This window comes from Hemitrygon akajei, chromosome 2 (assembly GCF_048418815.1).
Source record: "Hemitrygon akajei chromosome 2, sHemAka1.3, whole genome shotgun sequence".
Lineage (NCBI taxonomy): Eukaryota > Metazoa > Chordata > Chondrichthyes > Myliobatiformes > Dasyatidae > Hemitrygon > Hemitrygon akajei.
In genome coordinates, this window is record NC_133125.1 from 87688637 (window position 1) to 87707027 (window position 18391).

Below are 18391 nucleotides of genomic sequence, written 5' to 3' on the forward strand. Positions count from 1 at the left end.
ACAATAAACAATACTGAGTTTATGAGTTTGTGTACACCTTGAAAGTGAGTTGGTTGTGGAATTGGCTCAGAGTTGGGGTGAGTGAAGTTATCCTCACTGGGACAGGTACCTAATGGCTGTCTACCTATTCCTGAGCCTGGTGGTGTGGGAACTAAGGCTCCAGTACTTCCTGCCCATAGTAGCAGTGAGAAGGGAATCTCATGTGGATAGGGTGGTGAAGAAAGCTTTTGGTATGCTGGCCTTTATAAATCAGAGCATTGAGTATAGGAGTTGGGATGTAATGTTAAAATTGTACAAGGCATTGGTAAGGCCAAATTTGGAGTATTGTGTACAGTTCTGGTCACCAAATTATAGGAAAGATGTCAACAAAATAGAGAGAGTACACCAAAGATTTACTAGAATGTTACCTGGGTTTCAGCACCTAAGTTACAGAGAAAGGTTGAACAAGTTAGGTCTTTATTCTTTGGAGTGTAGAAGGTTGAGGGGGGACTTGATAGAGGTATTTAAAATTATGAGGCGGATAGATAAAGTTGACGTGGATAGGCTTTTTCCATTGAGAGTAGGGGAGATTCAAACAAGAGGACATGAGTTGAGAGTTAAGGGGCAAAAGTTTAGGGGTAACACAAGGAGGAATTTCTTTACTCAGAGAGTGGTAGCTGTGTGGAACGAGCTTCCAGTAGAAGTGGTAGAGGCAGGTTTGATATTGTCATTTAAAGTAAAATTGGATAGGTATATGGACAGGAAAGGAATGGAGGGTTATGGGCTGAGTGCAGGTCGGTGGGACTAGGTGAGAGTAAGCGTTCGGCACGGACTAGAAGGGCCAAGATGGCCTGTTTCCGTGCTATAATTGTTACATGGTTTTATATACATATATATATATATGGATGGTGGGGTCCTTGATGATGGATGCAGCTTTGTTGTGGCAGCACTCCTTGTAAATGTGCTTGACAGTGGGGAGATTGTTGCCTGTGATGAACTGGGCTGCATCCACCACTTTCTGTTTACCACCACTTTTCTTGGACATTGTTTTGTCCATACCTGACCACAATGTAAGGACACCCTCCACTGGGCATCAGAGCTTTAGATGAATGCTGAACCAAAGGAATCTAAGGCACTGTCTGTGCCTTCTTTGTGATGGCAATTGCATGCTGGTTCCAGTTCAGATCTGCGGATCACATGGCACTCTACCGAATGGACCTCTTTAGCCAGGGGGTATTCATTGCCACAGATGGCTGTGGAGGCCAGATCATTGGGTGTATTTAAAGCGGAGGTTGACAGGTTCTGGATTAGTAGGGACATCAGTGGTTGTAAGTCTACGGACTGATGGGTCAGTGTCCTAGTCCAAAGAGTTATGTGACTACCAAAACAGACATTGCAGATTGAATTATGGTCCTAGTACAGCAAAGAAGCAGGTCCTCCATATCACCAAATCCATGTACTTATCCAAGTTCGTCTTAAATATTGCAATTGAAGCTGTATCTACCCACTTGTGCCAGCATCTCATTCCTCACTTGCACCACACTCTGAGTGAAGAAATTCCACCTCAGATTCCCCTTAACCAATTTACCTTTCACCCCAACCTATGACCCATCTCACCCAGTCTGAGGAGAAAAAGTCTGCATGTATTCCCCATATCAATACCCCTCATAATTTTGTATTCTGTACCTCTATTAAATCTTCCTTCAGTCTCCTATGCTCCAGGGAATGATGTCCTAACCTGTTCTTTCCTATACCACAGGTCTTTTAGTCCCAGCAACATCCTTGTAATCCTTCTCTGCTCCCTTTCAAGCTTATTGATAACTTCCCCTCAGTTATGTACCTATTCACTTAATTGCTAAATTCCCAGTGAAGTAAATTGTAGTTGAGATATTAAATGAATTACAAATCAACAGAAGCACTCCTAGAAAAGCTAGCTGCAATAGTGGATACACAACCTCGTTCAGGTGGATGTGTCCTAGGTTGTAGGAAGGAAATCGCATGGATATTTGTTATAAACTTCCATTTTCATGGATACAGGTGTGTTGTCTAAAATCCGAGGACCAATGTTAGATTGTCCAAGAATGGTGTTGGATATAGGTACCAAGCACCTGAAGACCAATTAGTTTAAACTCAGAGGTGGGGAAGAATCTGATGGGATAGTCAATACAGAATGTATTGTGGCAGCTGTGGGATTTAAAATCAGTTAGAAACCTGGTTTGAAAAAAGATTAAAGATTCTTCACGTACATCAAAACATGCAGTGAAGTGCGTTGTTTTATGTCAACAACCAGCACGGTCTGAGGATGTGTTGGGGTGGGGGCATGCTCCAAGTGCCAACATAGCATTTCCACAACATAAAACCATATGCCTTTGGAATGTTGGAAGGCACCCCACAGTCATGGGAAAATGGATAAACTCCTCACAGACACCGTTGGGAATCGAACCCTGATCTTCTGGGTTGACATAAAGAGTTACGGTATCTGTTGTACTACTGTGTTGCCTCTGTAAATAAAGAACAACTAGTCTTCGCAATGACCACATAAACAGCCGTATTGTCGTAAAGTCCCAGTTGGTCCACAAATCTCCTTCGGGGAAGGAAATCTGACATCCTTACTCGGGCTTGCTGAGGTTTGCCCTAGACCTAACCCCATATGATTCATTTCAGAATTGGAATCAGGCTTATTATCACTGACATATGTCATAAAATTTGCTGTTTTGCAGCAACAGTACAATGCATAAATACACTATAAATTATAGGAAATACAGTATATACAAAATAAATAAATAGATCTGAACTATAGTGAGGGAATGCTCATGGGTTCATTGTCATTTTAGATATCTGAAAGCAGAGGGGAAGAAGCTGTTTCTAAATCATCAGGTGTGTATCTACAGGCTCCTGTAGCTCCTCGCTGATGGTAATAATGAGAAGAGGGTGTGTCCTGGTTGATGGGTGCCCTTAATGATGGATGCTGCCTTTGTGAAGCATCATCTTTTGAAGATGTTCTGAATGTTCAGGAGGCTGGTATCCACAATGGAACTGGCTGAGTTGACAACCCAATGGATTTACAATCTAATCCTGTGCCAGGGCCTTTCCATACCAGATGATAATGCAACCAGTTAGATTGCTCTCCATGGTCTTGCTTGAATTAGACTTAACTTGAAAAGTCTTAGCAAACCATTAATTTGTAGATGATTCACCACCACTGTCCCAAGTGCAGTTAGGAAGAGGCACTAAATGCTGGCTTTACTAGGTCCTAAAAAAATTAATATACTGTTTTAAATTGTCACTTGGACAAATGTGGATTGATTAGAGAACTAGCATGGACTGATGGGTTGAATGGTCTCTTTTCGGGCTTTAGCTATGCTTTGATTCCCTTGTTTTGAAGAGCAAATGAGATCTTTCTGTGGCTTGGCCAACATTCATTCTTCATCTGATATCTCTAATGTTACCTTTTAACATATCTAACCCATAGGACCTTAGGAATTCCTAAGCTTGTGAAAGGAGCTACATTAACCCAAAGCTTGCTTTCTTAATTTTTTAGTTACCTATAGCATCTTACTTTTTACTTTTCATTGCTTGGTGAATATACTTAGACTGCAAGACCCATAAGAGGTATTGTGGGAGCAGAATTCGGCCATCTGGCCCATCGTGTCTGCTCCACCATTCAACCATGGCTGATTTATTTTCCCTCTCAATCCCATTCTCCTGCCTTCTCCACCTAACCTTTGACACCCTGACTAATCAAGAACCAATCAACCTCCACTTTAAATATACTCAATGACTTGGCCTTCACAGTGGTCCATAGCAATGCATTCCACATGTTCACCACCCTCTGGCTAAAGAAACTTTGCTTAAGTATGGATAAGTACAATTCCATCTCTTTATCAATATTCTTCCTTGAGTTGAAGTCGAGTTTATTGTCAGATTCACGAGTACGTGTACGTTAGGTGCAATGAAACTCTTCCTTGACGCAGCACCACAGGCACACAACATACACAAGATAATCATAAACTGAACACAAATAGTACAAAACTCTTGCAAGAAAGTACATAATTACCGGAAAATGAAAGCAAAATCCACTGTAGCACCAACTGGACAAGGCAGTCATGGATTTGCTAAACTGAGGTAGTGAATAAGGCTGTGCAGGTTGGTTCAAGAACCAGCAGTTGAAGGGAAGTGTTATGTACAGTAACTTCAAAACTTTAAAGTAATTCAAAGGAAGACCCAGGATTCCAAAATGCTGGTCTAACTCGGGTTTACGATAAGCGAGCAATACATGTATTACGTGGTAGCATGATGACGTATGCAATTAATGTATTTATACATATAACCCGTAATGAATTATTTAAATGAAGAAGAAAGCTTAATCAACCTATATATAATATATATATATATATATATATCAAGATTACTCAAATATTACTGAAACAATAATACAAACAGGAAGTAGCTGATCTTTAACCAGGTGATGTGGGGCTTCAGGCTTCCATGCCTCCTGCCTGATAGTAGCTGGAGAAAGATATCATGGCCTGGATACTGCCTGAACCAGAGGGCCTGAGTTACAGGGAGATGAGGGCCTTTGTATCCCTGAAGCACAGGAGTAACCTCATGATAGCACGAGGGATATGACTAAGGTAAGCAGTCACAGTCTTTTCCCTAGTAGCGGTGAGTCCAAAACTAGAAGGTATTGATACAAGATAAGAGGAGAGAGATTTAAAAGAGACCTGAGAGGTGACCTCTTTGCACAGAGTGTAATGAGTAGCTGGAATGAGGTGCCAGAGGAAGTGGTCGAGGCAGCTATAATTGCAACATCTAAGGGGTATTTGGATTGGAGGAATGGAGGAAAGAGGGTTGGAGAGTTATGGGCCAAAACTGGGCATCTAGGACCAGCAAGGAGGGTGCTGTGTTCAGTTTGAACCAGTTGGGCCGATGGGTCTGTCACGTGCTGTGTGGCACTGTGGGAGATCTTTGATGATAGATGCTGCCTCCTTGAGACAACGCATCATGTAAAGACTTTCAATGGCATGAAGGGATTTACTCATGATGCACTGGGCAGAGTCCACAACTCTCTGCAGCTTCCTACATCCCTGTGCAACTGGCAGGCAGGCCATGATTCAACTGTCAGGACCTCTCAACAATACATCTGTGGCAGTTTGTTCAGTGACAGGGAAGTACAGACGCTGGCACATCCTCTTCTTTACCCTACACCCTAATGATTTAATCACTCAAGAAGTATTTCCGTATTGAGCAAGGTATGACAGTTTAGAGGTTATGTTACTGGATTGGTATTCTACACTAATCTTCAAATTACCAGTTCGGACCCACGGCACACCAGCTGGAGAGTTTATGTATTTAAATTAATCTGGAAATGAAAGCTTATGTCAGTAATCGAATCTGTTGTAAAGCCCATCCGGCAGGTCCATGTAAGACTCTAACCTACAATGAAGTGGTTGATTCTAAAATGGGCCGGCAAGCTGCTCTGTGGCTATAAATGCTGTGGCAACATCTGTGAATGAATCATTTTGGCTCTATTGTATCAGCAGACAAATACGTAATTTTTCTAATATATCTTTTCTTTCTTACCATGCAGCAAGGTTAGCATTAATTATCCAATAAAAGAGTAACAGGATGTCACGATAGCGTAGCATTTAACAATGCTATTGCATCTCAGGGAATTCCAGAGTTCGGAGTTTAAATTCTGCACTGTCTGAACAGAGTCTGTACGTGAAGAGCATGTGGGGTTCCTCTGGGTGCTCTGATTTCCTCCCACAGTACAAAGATGCACCAGTTAGTAGGTTAATTGGTCATGGTAAGTTGTCCAGTGATATGGTTAGGGTGAAATGGGTGGGTTATTGGGTGGTGTCGCATTTAAGCCGGCAAGGCCTTTATCTCTGAATAAATAAATAAGCTTGGGCATTGGTGACCAGCATTCTGGAAAGTGGGTGCCCCAGTCCCATGACTTCCTGCCTTAGCAGCATCCATGTCAAAGAGAGCTTTGCCCAGTCCTGCCAGCTTCCTGTCTCTCCTGCTTTAACCTCACAACAAAGAGATTTGACAAGCAACACAGCAAGCATGAGTGAATCTGTCTTTGTCTATACAAAGGATGACTACAAAGCAGCTCCTTCAGGGGATGACCTTACTTTCCCGAGGTTGATGGGTAACAGGTTCCATCAAGACCACTCAAACAGCCGGGGAGCACCGTTTCTTTTCTGTAGCCCCGACAACACCTCCCAAACAACCCTGAGCAAGCAAGCAAGCATCTGACAGGCATGCTCAGGAAAAGTCCTGAAATTACTGTCCCATGACTCGAACCCTACCTGCTGTCCAAGCAGCAAAGTGACAGATGTGACCACTGGTGAAATCGATGACAGGCTTGGTGCTGTGACAGTCAACTCTGGTTCCAAGGTCATCCTTGGGTACATTCACAGTGAAGGCAGATGCTTCCATGTGTACGGGAACAAGAGGGTGGAGCACATAAAGAGATCAATTAGTCAAGTCAAGTCAAGTCACTTTTTATTGTCATTTCGACCATAACAGCTGGTACAGTACACAGTAAAAACGAGACAACATTTTTCAGGACCAGGGTGCTACATGAAACAATACAAAAACTACACTGAACTATGTAAAACAACACAAAAACTACATTAGGCTACAGACCTACCCAGGACTGCATAAAGTGCACAAAACAGTGCAGGCATTACAATAACTAATAAACAAGACAATAGGCACAGTAGAGGGCAGTAAGTTGGTATCAGTCCAGGCTCTGGGTATTGAGGAGTCTGATGTCTTGGGGGAAGAAACTGTTACATAGTCTGGTCGTGAGAGCCCGAATGCTTTGGTGCCTTTTCCCAGATGTCAGGAGGGAGAAGAGTTTGTATGAGGGGTGCGTGGGGTCCTTCATAATGCTGTTTGCTTTGCAGATGCAGCATGTAATGTAAATGTCCATAATGGCGGGAAGAGAGACCTTCTCTGATCTTCTCAGCTGACCTCACTATCCGCTGCAGGGTCTTGCGATCCGAGATGGTACAATTTCCGAACCAGGCAGTGATGCAGCTGCTCAGGATGCTCTCAATACAACCCCTGTAGAATGTGATGAAGACGGGTGGTGGGAGATGGACTTTCCTCAGTCTTCACAGAAAGTAGAGACGCTGCTGGGCTTTCTTTGCTATGGAGCTGGTGTTGAGGGACCAGGTGAGATTCTCCGCCAGGTGAACACCAAGAAATTTGGTGCTCTTAGCAAACTCTACCTAGGAGCTGTTGATATTCAGTGGGGAGTGGTCATTCCCTGCCCTGCTGAAGTCAACAACCATCTCTTTTGTACAGAGCTGTGGAAATTCAGAGTTAATGACCAGAATCCCATTGATGAAGCCACAAGGTCAGTGTCAGCCAGTGATCTTTCTCATGCACATGGTTAACAGGCCTAGCGTTCTTGTTCAGCTCAGCTGAGACCGAAGCCTCTAATCTACAATTTGATCTGACTGATCCAGAACCTGATGCTGAGATCTGTCCACAGGGCACACGCCATGCTACTAACAACTCCAGCAACTGGTTCGACCCCAAACGCTTGGAGAGGTTCGCAAGTTAGCGATCACAGTCACATGCTACAACATGGTTCATGCATATTGCTAAATCATCCACATGAAAGAGATAACGGATGTAAGGGCTGGCATATTTGCAATAGTCCCTGGATGACGTCAGGACAAGCCAGGACCATCATCACCTGTACTCTACAGCATGATGTCTTTAGGAAGAAAATGAAGAGTATAAATGGAAAAATAGACTGTTGAAGAATAATTGAAACATGAAGTCTGGTTACAAATCTGTAAAAATGAAGGCAATATTCTTAGTTGTTAAGATTCTAGATTGGTTTTGGATTCTCCTTAATATATTTGATATGATCTAATTGGCTTATTTTGAAGTTTGGGTTGGGATAACCTCTTCCCAGTTTTACATTTTTAGCATCTGCCTTTGCAGAAAGTTGAAACAACTTTAATGAGTGTATACTACAAGTCTTTCCCCAGCCTCATTTTGCTACATGTGTAATCTGGCAGTAGAGGAGGTGCATTCTCTACATCGGCTGATAAAATGGGCCTTATGCAGAGGATGCGATTTGCTATTTTTTACCAGTCTGTTAAGTTGCTTTCTGTCAGTTTATTGTGAACCTGATTTTCTGAAATGTTGTCAAATGTATAATGCCTATGGTCCACAATCCTCAGTGTAGAGGATGAGCTATCCAAACCATTAAATTATGAGTATTTTTTTAAGTACATGGATTTTCAATGACTGTTATAACCAGAGGGTAGTCATCCCTCTTGAAGGACAGAATTTTATTCCTGCATTCAAATCTAGATGGTATTATTGGTTTGAAGTATTTGATTGTGCTATTCAATTGATCAGGATCATTGACCCCAATCCTATTTAATAAGTTTTATGGTGAAAGCTCTGAGTCCAGTTGGCGGCATCTTTAACAGATACCAGGCAGAAAGTGTTATGTCTTTACCGATTTGGTTTGTTATTTTATTTCTAATTACAAGGTCTCACTACTTGTAAGTTCAAAGCTGTTGTCAATTACTTATTATTGTGTTGTTAAACAATTAACCTTCATCATCAGGTCAGCCATTTTTTCATCGTTTGTATATTTCATTGTGTCGCTATTGGTTAGAAGCACTTTGCTAGAAGTTGAAGGAATTTGAATCTCTCTTTTGTGAGAATGCCAAGAAGTACTGTCTTTTCACTCAGCTCCTTGAGTACTGTCACGTGTTGGTGAACAATAAAAATGCCTTCAAACTACAACAATGCTGGGACTGGAGTTTACCTGTCTGCCTAGCTCGAGAAATGGAAAAAGCTCTTCAGTAAGCCAGAATACACAGTCTCAGAACAGAAGGGCATCACTTTGGAGCTTCTGAGATGCTGAAAATATTGTGGATAGCACATTTAGTGAGCTGGTCACACCACAGATTAAGGACCTAAGGAAAGGTAGGGAGTGGGTGACCAACAGGAAGAGTAGTCGCAGGAAGGTAGTACAGGAGTCTCCTGCAATTATCTCCCTCCAAAACAGATGTACTGCTTTGGGGTCTGTGGGGGAGATGTCTCATCAGGTGAAGGCAGCAAGAGCCAGGATCGTGACACCATGGGTGGCTCTGCTGTGCAAGAGGGCAAGACAAAGAGTGGCGGAGCTGTTGTGGTAGGGGATTCCATGGTAAGGGGAATAGAGAGGAGCCGCAAACGGGGCTCCCGTATGGAATGTTGCCTCCCGGGTGCAAGGGTCAGAGATGTCTCGGAGAGTCTACGGGGCATTCTGAAAGGGGAGGGTGAGCAGCCAACTGTCGTGGTGCATGTAGGTACTAACGATATAGGAAGAAAGTGCGATGAGGTCCTACAAGCTGAATTTAGGGAGCTAGGAGATAAGTAAAAGAGTAGGACTTCAAAGGTAATAATCTCAGGATTATTACCGATGCCACGTGCTAGCCAGAGTTGGATTAACAGGATAGCTAGAATGAATATGTGGCTTGAGCGGTGGTGCAGGAGGGAGGGTTTCAGGTTCTTGGAGCATTGGAACTGCATCTGGGGGAGGTGGGACCAGTACCGTCCAGACAGTCTACATCTGGGCAGGACCGGGATCAATGTCCTCGGGAGATTGTTTGCTAGTACTGTTGGGGAGGTTTTAAACTAATATGGCAGGGGGATGGGAACCCACACAGAAAAGAAGAGGGAAGTGATGCAGAGACCAAAGCTGGAGTTAGTGAAGAAAAAAGTAAGAGTAGAGTGCATAAAAGTAAAAAGCAAAAATCGATTCTAAAAGGACAATGAGTATAAGGGCACTTCATCTAAATGCCCGTAGTATTAGAAACAAAGTAGTGAACTTGTGGCACAGATCAGTACCAAGGCAAATGATTTAGTGGCCATTACAGAAACCTGGCTGCAAGGTGGAGATGACTGGGAATTAAATATCCAAGGGTATCAGGTAATGTGGAAAGATAGGCAGGGAGGCAGAGGAGGTGGGGTGGCGCTCTTGATTAGGGATGAGATCAGAGCGATTGTGAGAGACAATGTAAGATCTACGGAGCAGAATGCTGTGTCCATCTGGGTAGAGATTAAGAATAATAAAGGGGAAAAAAATCACTGGTTGGTGTTGTCTATAGGCCACCTAATAAAAATATTGCAGTGGCAGAGGCGATTAACTAAGAAATAAATGAGGCTTGTAAGAATGGAACGGCAGTTGTCATGGGGGATTTTAACTTCCACATAGATTGGGTGAATCAGGTTGGTCAAGGAAGTCTTGAGGAGGACTTCATAGGATGCATCCGTGATGGCTTCCTTGAGCAGCATGTTAGTGAACCTACAAGGGAAAATACTATCTTAGATTTAGTTCTATGCAATGAGACAGGTAAGATTAACAATCTTGTAGTCAGGGATCCTCTTGGAAAGAGTGATCACAGTATGCTTGAAATTCACATTCAGATGGAGGATGAAATAGTTAGATCTAAAACTAGTGTTTTATGCTTGAACAAGGGAGACTACAACAGGATGAGGGAGGAGTTGGCTAATGTGGATTGGGAGCACAGGCTATTTGGTAGGACAGTTGAGGAACAGTGGAATACTTTCAAAGAGATTTTTCACAGTGCTCAACAAAAGTATATTTCAGTCAAAAGTAAGGACAGTAAGTGTGGGGAGAGTCAGCCGAGGATAACTAAGGAAACAAAAGATAATATCAAATTAAAAGCTCATGTGTACAAAGTCACAAAGAGTAGTGGGAGACTGGAGGATTGAGAAAACTTTAAAAAGCAACAGAGAACAACTAAACAAGAAATAAGGAAAGGGGAGATAGAGTATGAAAATAAATTAGCATAAAATATAAAAACAGATAGCAAAAGTTTTTATAAATATATAAAGTGGAAGAGGGTGGCTAAAGTCAATGTAGGTCCCTTGGAAGATGAGAAGGGGAAATTGATTTTGGGTGATAAGGAAATGGCTGAGGCATTGAACAACTATCTTGTGTCGGTCTTCATGGTGGCGGACACGTCTAATATGCCAAAGAAGGATGTTATGGACAAAATGGGAGGTGAGGACCTCAATAACATCACTGTCACTAAAGAGATACTGATGAGCAAAGTAGAGGACCTGCAGGTAGATAGTCCCCTGGTCCTGATGGGATGCATCCCAGGGTGCTGAAGGAATTGGCGGGGGTTATAGTAGACGCGTTGGCAATCATTTATCAAAACTCTCTCGACTCTGGGCAGGTCCCGGTGGATTGGAAGACAGCAAATGTCACACCACTTTTTAAAAAAGGATGCAGGCAAAAGACGGGCAACTATAGGCCAGTTAGCTTAACATCTGTAGTCCGGAAAATGCTTGAAGCAGTCATTAAGGAAGAAATAGCAAAACATTTAGAAAGGAGTGATTCCATTAAACAGACGCAGCATGGATTCAGTAAGAGCAGGTCCTGTTTGACAAACTTACTGGAGTTCTTTGAGGACATAATGAGTGTAGTGAATAGAGGGAACAGGTGGATGTCGTATACTTGGATTTCCAGAAGGCATTCGATAAGGTGCCACACAAGAGACTTATAAATAAGATGTAGATGCATGGAGTCGGAGGAAGTGTATTGGCATGGATAGTGGATTGGTTACCCAATAGAAGGCAGAGAGTTGGTATAAATGGGTGTTTCTCTGGTTGGCAGTCAGTGGTGAGTGGGGTGCTGCAGGAGTCAGTGCTGGGCCCGCAGCTGTTTACCATTTACATTGATGATTTGGAAGAGGGGACTGAGTGTAGTGTAGCAAAATTTGCTGATGACACTAAACTGAGTGGAAAAGCAATTGTACAGAGGATGTGGAGAGTCTGCATAGGGATATAGATATGTTAAATGAGTGGGCCAAGGTCTGGCAGATAGAATACAACATTGGTAAATGCGAGATCATCCACTTTGGAAGGAATAATAGAAGAGCAGATTATTATTTAAATGGTAAAAGATTGCAGCATGCTGTTGTGCAGAGGGACTTGGGAGTGCTTGTTCATGAACTGCAAAAAGTTGGCTTACGGGTACAACAGGTTATTAAGAAGTCAAATGGAATGTTGGCCATTGCGAGAGGGATTGAATTCACGAGCAGGGAGGTCATCCTGCAACTATACAGGGTATTGGTGAGGCCACACCTGGAGTACTGTGTGCAGTTCTGGTCTCCATACTTGAGGAAGGATACACTGGCTTTGGAGGCAGTGCAGAGGAGGTTCACCAGTTTCATTCCAGGGATGAAGGGGTTAACCTATAAGGAGCGATAGAGTCACCTGGGATATACTCTCTGGAGTTCAGAAGAATGAGAAGAGAAACATACAAAATTTTGAAAGCGATAGATAAGATAGTAGGAAAGTTGTTTCCATTGGTAGGTGAGACTAGAAGTAGGGGACATTGCCTCAAGATTCAGGGGAAAAGACTTAGGATAGAGACAAGGAGAAACTCTTTCTCCCAGAGAGTGGTGAATCTGTGGAATTCTCTGCTCAGGGAAGCAGTTGAGGCTTCCTCACTAAATATAATTAAGAAACAGTTAGATAGGTTTTTACATAGTAAGGGAATTAAGGGTTATGGGGAAAAGGCATATAGATGGAGCTGAGTTTACAGACAGATCAGCCATCATCTTATTGAATGGCGGGGCAGCTCAATGGGCTGGATGGCTACTCTTGCTCCTATTTCTTATGTTCTTATGCATCCCTTTCGAATGAAGATGAGAAGGAACTTCTTTAGCCAGAAGATGGTGAACCTATGGAATTTGTTGTCACTGAGGCCAAGTCATTGGATTGACAGGTTCTTAGTCAGGGTGTTAAAGGTTACGGGAAGAAGACAGGAGAATGGGGATGAGAGGGATAAGAGCCATGATTAAATGGCAGAAGAGAGTGAATGGACCGAATGGCCTAATTCTGCAGCTATGTCGTATGGTCACACACAAAATGGTGAAGAGACTTAGCAGGTCAGGCAGCATCTATGGAGCGGAATAAGCAGTTGACCCTTCATCAGGACTGGGAAGGAAGGGGGCGGAAGCCAGAATTAGAAGGTGAGGGAAAGGAAGGGGTACAAGTGAGTGAGGGAGGGAAAGGGTCGATGGCTGGGAGAGAGGATACACTGGGAGGAGCTAGGTGGAAAAGGTACAGGGCTGAAGAAGAAGGAATCTGGTAGGAGAGGAGAGTGGGAGAAAGGAAAGGAAATCTGCAATGTTGAAGGGCCTTGGCCTGAAACGACAACTACTTATTTACCTCCATAGATGCTGCTTGTCCTGCTCAGTTGCTCCAGCAATCTGTGTCTGTTGCTTCAATTTCCAGCAACACTATATTCCTGCATCATACGGTAATTTTTATGACCTCAGCATACTGTGGATGGAATGATGTGTGTGGGTGGCTCGCAAACTAAAGCATTTCACTGTTTCTCAGTACCTGTGGCAATGATAACCTAGTGTTAGCCCAGGTGTCTGTGTGTAATCTAATCCCGGTCATCACTGCACCACTTAGCAAGGGAAGGAAGCAAAATAATTCTGTGTCTAATCCGAAAACTGGAGAGATGGCCGCTGAGGAATGCGTCATTTTTTAAATTGCATGTTAGTGCATGTTTACCTTTGTTAGATTATACAAGAATATCACACACAAAGTGCTGGAGGAACTCAGCAGGCCAGGCAGCATCTCATGCCAATGTTTTGGGTCGAGACCCTTCACCAGGACTGGAAAAGGGGGGAAGGCCAGACTCGGAAGGTTGGGGGATGGGGAGGAGTACAAGCTAGGAGGTGATAGGTGAAGCCGGTGGGGGAGAGGCTGGGAGGTGAAAGGTGGAAAAGGTAAAAGGCTAATGCAGACAGGACTTGGGTGAAAGCACAGATGAATGAGTGGCTGGGTCAGGGTGTCAAGTCCTTGGATCATGGAACCTTTTCTGGGTAAGGGGGTGACCTGTACAAGAGGAGGGGTTGCACCTGAACTGGAGGGGGACCAATATCCCAGCTGTTGCTACTCAGGAGAGCTTAATCTAATTTTGAAGCGGACTGGGAACGAGAGCTACAGGTCAGCGAGGGAAGGGTTGAACTAAAACATAGATCTCAGGTAACATATTGAAAGGCAAAATCAAAATAACAGGCATGTTGGGTCAGATCATTTGAAGTGCGTGTATTTTAATAGTAGGAGTATTATGGGTAAGGGTGATGAATAGAGCATGGATCAGAGCTTGGAACTTGGAACCATTACTGAAAATTGGTGGAGAGAGGGGCAGGAATGGGTGATTATTGTACCAGGTTTTTGAAGGTTTAGAAAAGATAGAGGAAGAGATAAAATGGGAGGGAGAGTTACACTACAATATCACAGCTGTGCTCAGGGGAGACATAACGGAGGGGCCAGACATTTGAGTGGAACTCAGGAATAGGAGGGGTGCAGTCACACTGATGGGATTGTACTACACACCCCCCAACAGTCATTGGGACATTGAGCAACAGATATGTAATCAGATAAAGGAAATATGTAAAAATAATAGGGTTGTTGTCATGGGGGATTTCAACTTCCCTAATATAAACTGGTACCTTCTTAGCACAAGGGGTTTAGATGGGGCTGAATTTGTTAAGTGTATCCAGGAAGGTTTCTTAAATCAATATGTGGACAGGCTTGCAAGAGAAGGAGCCGTACTGGACCTGGAGTTGGGTAATGAGCCTGGCCAGGTGACTGACCTTTCAGTGGGTGAACAGTGATCACAACTCCTTAACTTTCAGGATAGCTATAGATAAATAAGGATAGGTAAGGTCCTTGTGGGGGAGTTTTAATTAAAGCAGGGCAAATTATGTTGGGATTAGGCAAGAACTCAGAAGCATTAATAGAGTACACCTTTTCTCTGGCAAGTCCACTTAACACATGGGGAGGGTGTTAAAGATCAATTGCACAGAGTATAGGAAAGGTATTGTTCCTGTTAGACGGAAGGACGAGGATGGAAAGATAGGAGAAGCTTGGATCTCCACAGAGGTGATGAATTTAGTCAAGAAGAAGAAGATAAAGTATGTAAAGCTTCAGAAGTTAAGATGAAACAAAGCAAATGAGGAGTATAAAGAAGCCAGAAAAGAACTAAAGAAGGGAATTAGGAAAGCCAGGAGGGGCCATGAAAGGTCCTTGGCAAGTAGGGTTAAGGTGAATCCCAAGGCATTCTATACATACATGAAGAGCAAGAGGATAACCAGGAAGAGGGTGAGACCACTCAAGGAAAAAGTGGAGAATATTTGTTTGGATGCAGAGAATGTAAGTGAGGTACTTAATGAGTACTTTGCTTAAGTATTTTTCCAAGGAAAAGGACATGTACAATCAGGAGATCAGTCCTAAGTGCATAAATATGTTATGGCATTTAGAGGTCAAGGAAGAGGAAGTATTAAGGTGGATACGTCCCCAGGACCTGATGGCATTTACTGTACCTCAAGTTATTGAAGGAGGCAAGAGATGAGATTGCTGGGGCCTTGAACAGTATCTTTGTGTCCTCTCTAGCCACAGGTGAGGTTCTGGCGGGCTGGCAAATGATTAATATTGTACCTCTATTTAAGAAACGAACAATAGAAATTCCCAAGAACTATAGACTGGTGAGTCTCACATTAGTTGTAGGGAAAGAACTGGAGAAAATTCTTAGGGATAGGATAAATGAGCATTTGGAAACCCATGACCTAATTAGGAAGAGCCAGCAAGGCTTTGTGAGTGGCAGGTTGTGCTTTACCATCTTGATTGAGTGTGTTGACAAGGTGATGAGAAAGATTGACGAAGGTAGAGTAGTGGATGTTGTCTACATGGATTTTAGTAAGGTGTTTGACAAAGTCCCTCATGGGAAGCTCATCCAGAAGATTAAGATGCAGGGGGTCCGTGGCAAATTGGCTATTTAGATTCAGAACTGGCTTGCGCATAGAATACAGGAGTTAGTGGCTGAAGGGACTTATTCAAGACTGTAACTAGTGGTGTTCCACAAGGATCTGTGCTGGGATCCCTGCTGTTTGTAACATATATAATTAACCTGGATGAAAATGTAGACGGGTGGGTTAGTAAGTTTGTGGATGATACCAAGATTGGTGGTGTTGTGGATAGTGTAGATGATTGGCAAAGAATACAGTGTGATGTAGATCAGTTGCAGATATGGGCACAGAAATAGCAGATGGAGTTGAACCCAGATAAATGTGAGGTGCTGCACCTTGGTAGGGCAAATGCAAGGCGACAGTACACTGTTATCCAATAGTACACTGAACTGCGCCACTGAACGCCACAGGACATCCTTTCTCCCTGTGGCTATAAGACTTTGCAACTCCTCCTCTTTAAGTGTATGGTTCCATTTCACATCCGTGTTTTGCATTATTACTTCTTAATGCACATTTTGTATTTTTTCATACTTCAATGCTTACATTTTGTATTTTAAAGTATAGATTTCTGACTGAGCAACCTTGCAACAATTATTTCCTTCAGAATAAATAAAATGTTATCTTATCTTAAGGGCAAGATCCTTAACAGTGTTTCTGAGCAGAGAGATCTTGGGGTACAAGCTCATAGCTCCTTGAAGGTGACTACATGGGTCAAAAAGGTGGTTAAGAAGGCTTATGAGATGTTGCTTTTATTTTTTTGAGGTATTGAGTTCAAGAGTCAAGAGGTTATGTTGCAATTTTATAAAACTCTGGTTAGGCCACATCTGGAGTATTGCGTACATTTCTAGTCACCCCACTGTAGGAAGGATGTTGAGGCTTGGGAGGGAGTGCAGAAGAGGTTTCCTAGGATGCTGCCTGGTTTAGAGGGCGAAGAGCCTGGACAAACTTGGGTTGTTTTCCCTGCAGCGGTGGATGCTAAGGGGAGATCTGATAGAGGTTTACAAGACTGAGTGGTGGAGATAAAGTAGGCAGGGAGTATTTTTTCCCAGGGTAGAAATGTCTAATACCAGAGGGCAAACGTTGAAAGTGAGAGGGGGTGGGTTCAAGGGGGATGTGAGGGATAAGTTTTTTCATTCAAAGAGTCATGGTGGTAGAGGCAAATTCATTAGAGGCTTTTAAGAGACATTGGGATAGGCATGTGGATGTAACAAAGATGGGGAGATATGGACGGTGCAGGTAGGAGGGGTTATTGTTTGGGAGTTTTTAATTTGCTTTTTAGCTGGTTCAGCATAACATTGTGGGCTGAATAGCCTCTTCCTGTGCTGTACTCTTCTATGCTCTATATTCAGGGTGACCTGAACTGTACATAGTACCCCAAGTGTGGCCTCTCCAGCACTGGAATCAGAATCAGATTTAATATCACTGGCATATGTCGTGGAATTTGTTACTCAGCACCAGTACAGTTTAAGTGGGCCTCTGCTGGTCATACATGTCTACAGATACGCAAGCTGGTACACAAGGCAGGGCAGTACAATATGGAGAGCAAGCTGTTGCCCATGCATTAGGCTCCCCCTCTCCCCTTCTTCAGCTGATGAATCTGAAGGAATGGCAGAGACAGATACAGTTTGGCTCCAGTGGTGTCACAGAAATTGCCAGTCAGCATAGCACTCAATGTAGGACTGTCTTAGGGAATCCAGCTCTGGATTTGTCCTTGGGGTTTACTCCAGAAGCCTTTCCCCATGAGTGGGTATAACCACAAGGCACCAGAGGTTTGAGATCAGAGTTTTCCTTCTCTGAGATGAGCCGCCGACCACAGCTGACAAGCCCCATTTGCCCGGAACAACACAGAGCAATACATAAAATCTGCAGGAAGCAGTTGCTAAATGGCTACAATGAGAAGAGGGCAGGTCCTAGGTAATGGGGGTCCTTAATGGTTGATGCTGCTTTTCCGAGGCATCGCCTTTTGAAGATGTCCTCGATGCTGAGAGGCTGGTTCCCATGGTGCCGCTGGCTGAGTTTGCAACCCCCTGCAGTTTTCCAATCCTGAGCAGTGGCCCCTGCACACCCGACGATGATGTAACCAACTCGAATACTCTCCAGGGTACAACTGTAGAAATTTGCTAGAGTCTCTGGTGACATAATTATCAATATATAAACATCTTATATAACTGCAACATAACTTCCCTACTCCTGTACTGAGTGCCGTGATGATGAGGCCCAGTGAGCCTAAGGTTGTCTTCAGCATCCTCTCTACCTGTGACACTACTTTTATTGAACAATGTACTTACACTGCTAGTTCCACAGTTCCATAACTCTCCCCGAGGCCCCTATACAAGTCCTTCCCTGGTTTGATCTTGCAAAGTACATTACCTCACATCTATCTGAACTCAAATCCATTTGCCAGTCCTCAGCCAGCATACGCAGCTGATCAGGAGCCCCTGTGAATTTGCACTATCTACAGCACCACCTGGTTTAGTGACTTCAGGAAGCTTACAAACCACGCCCAGAACATTCACAAGCGATACAATTACGCAAATTACAAACAACAAAAGTCCCGGCACTGACTCCTGTGG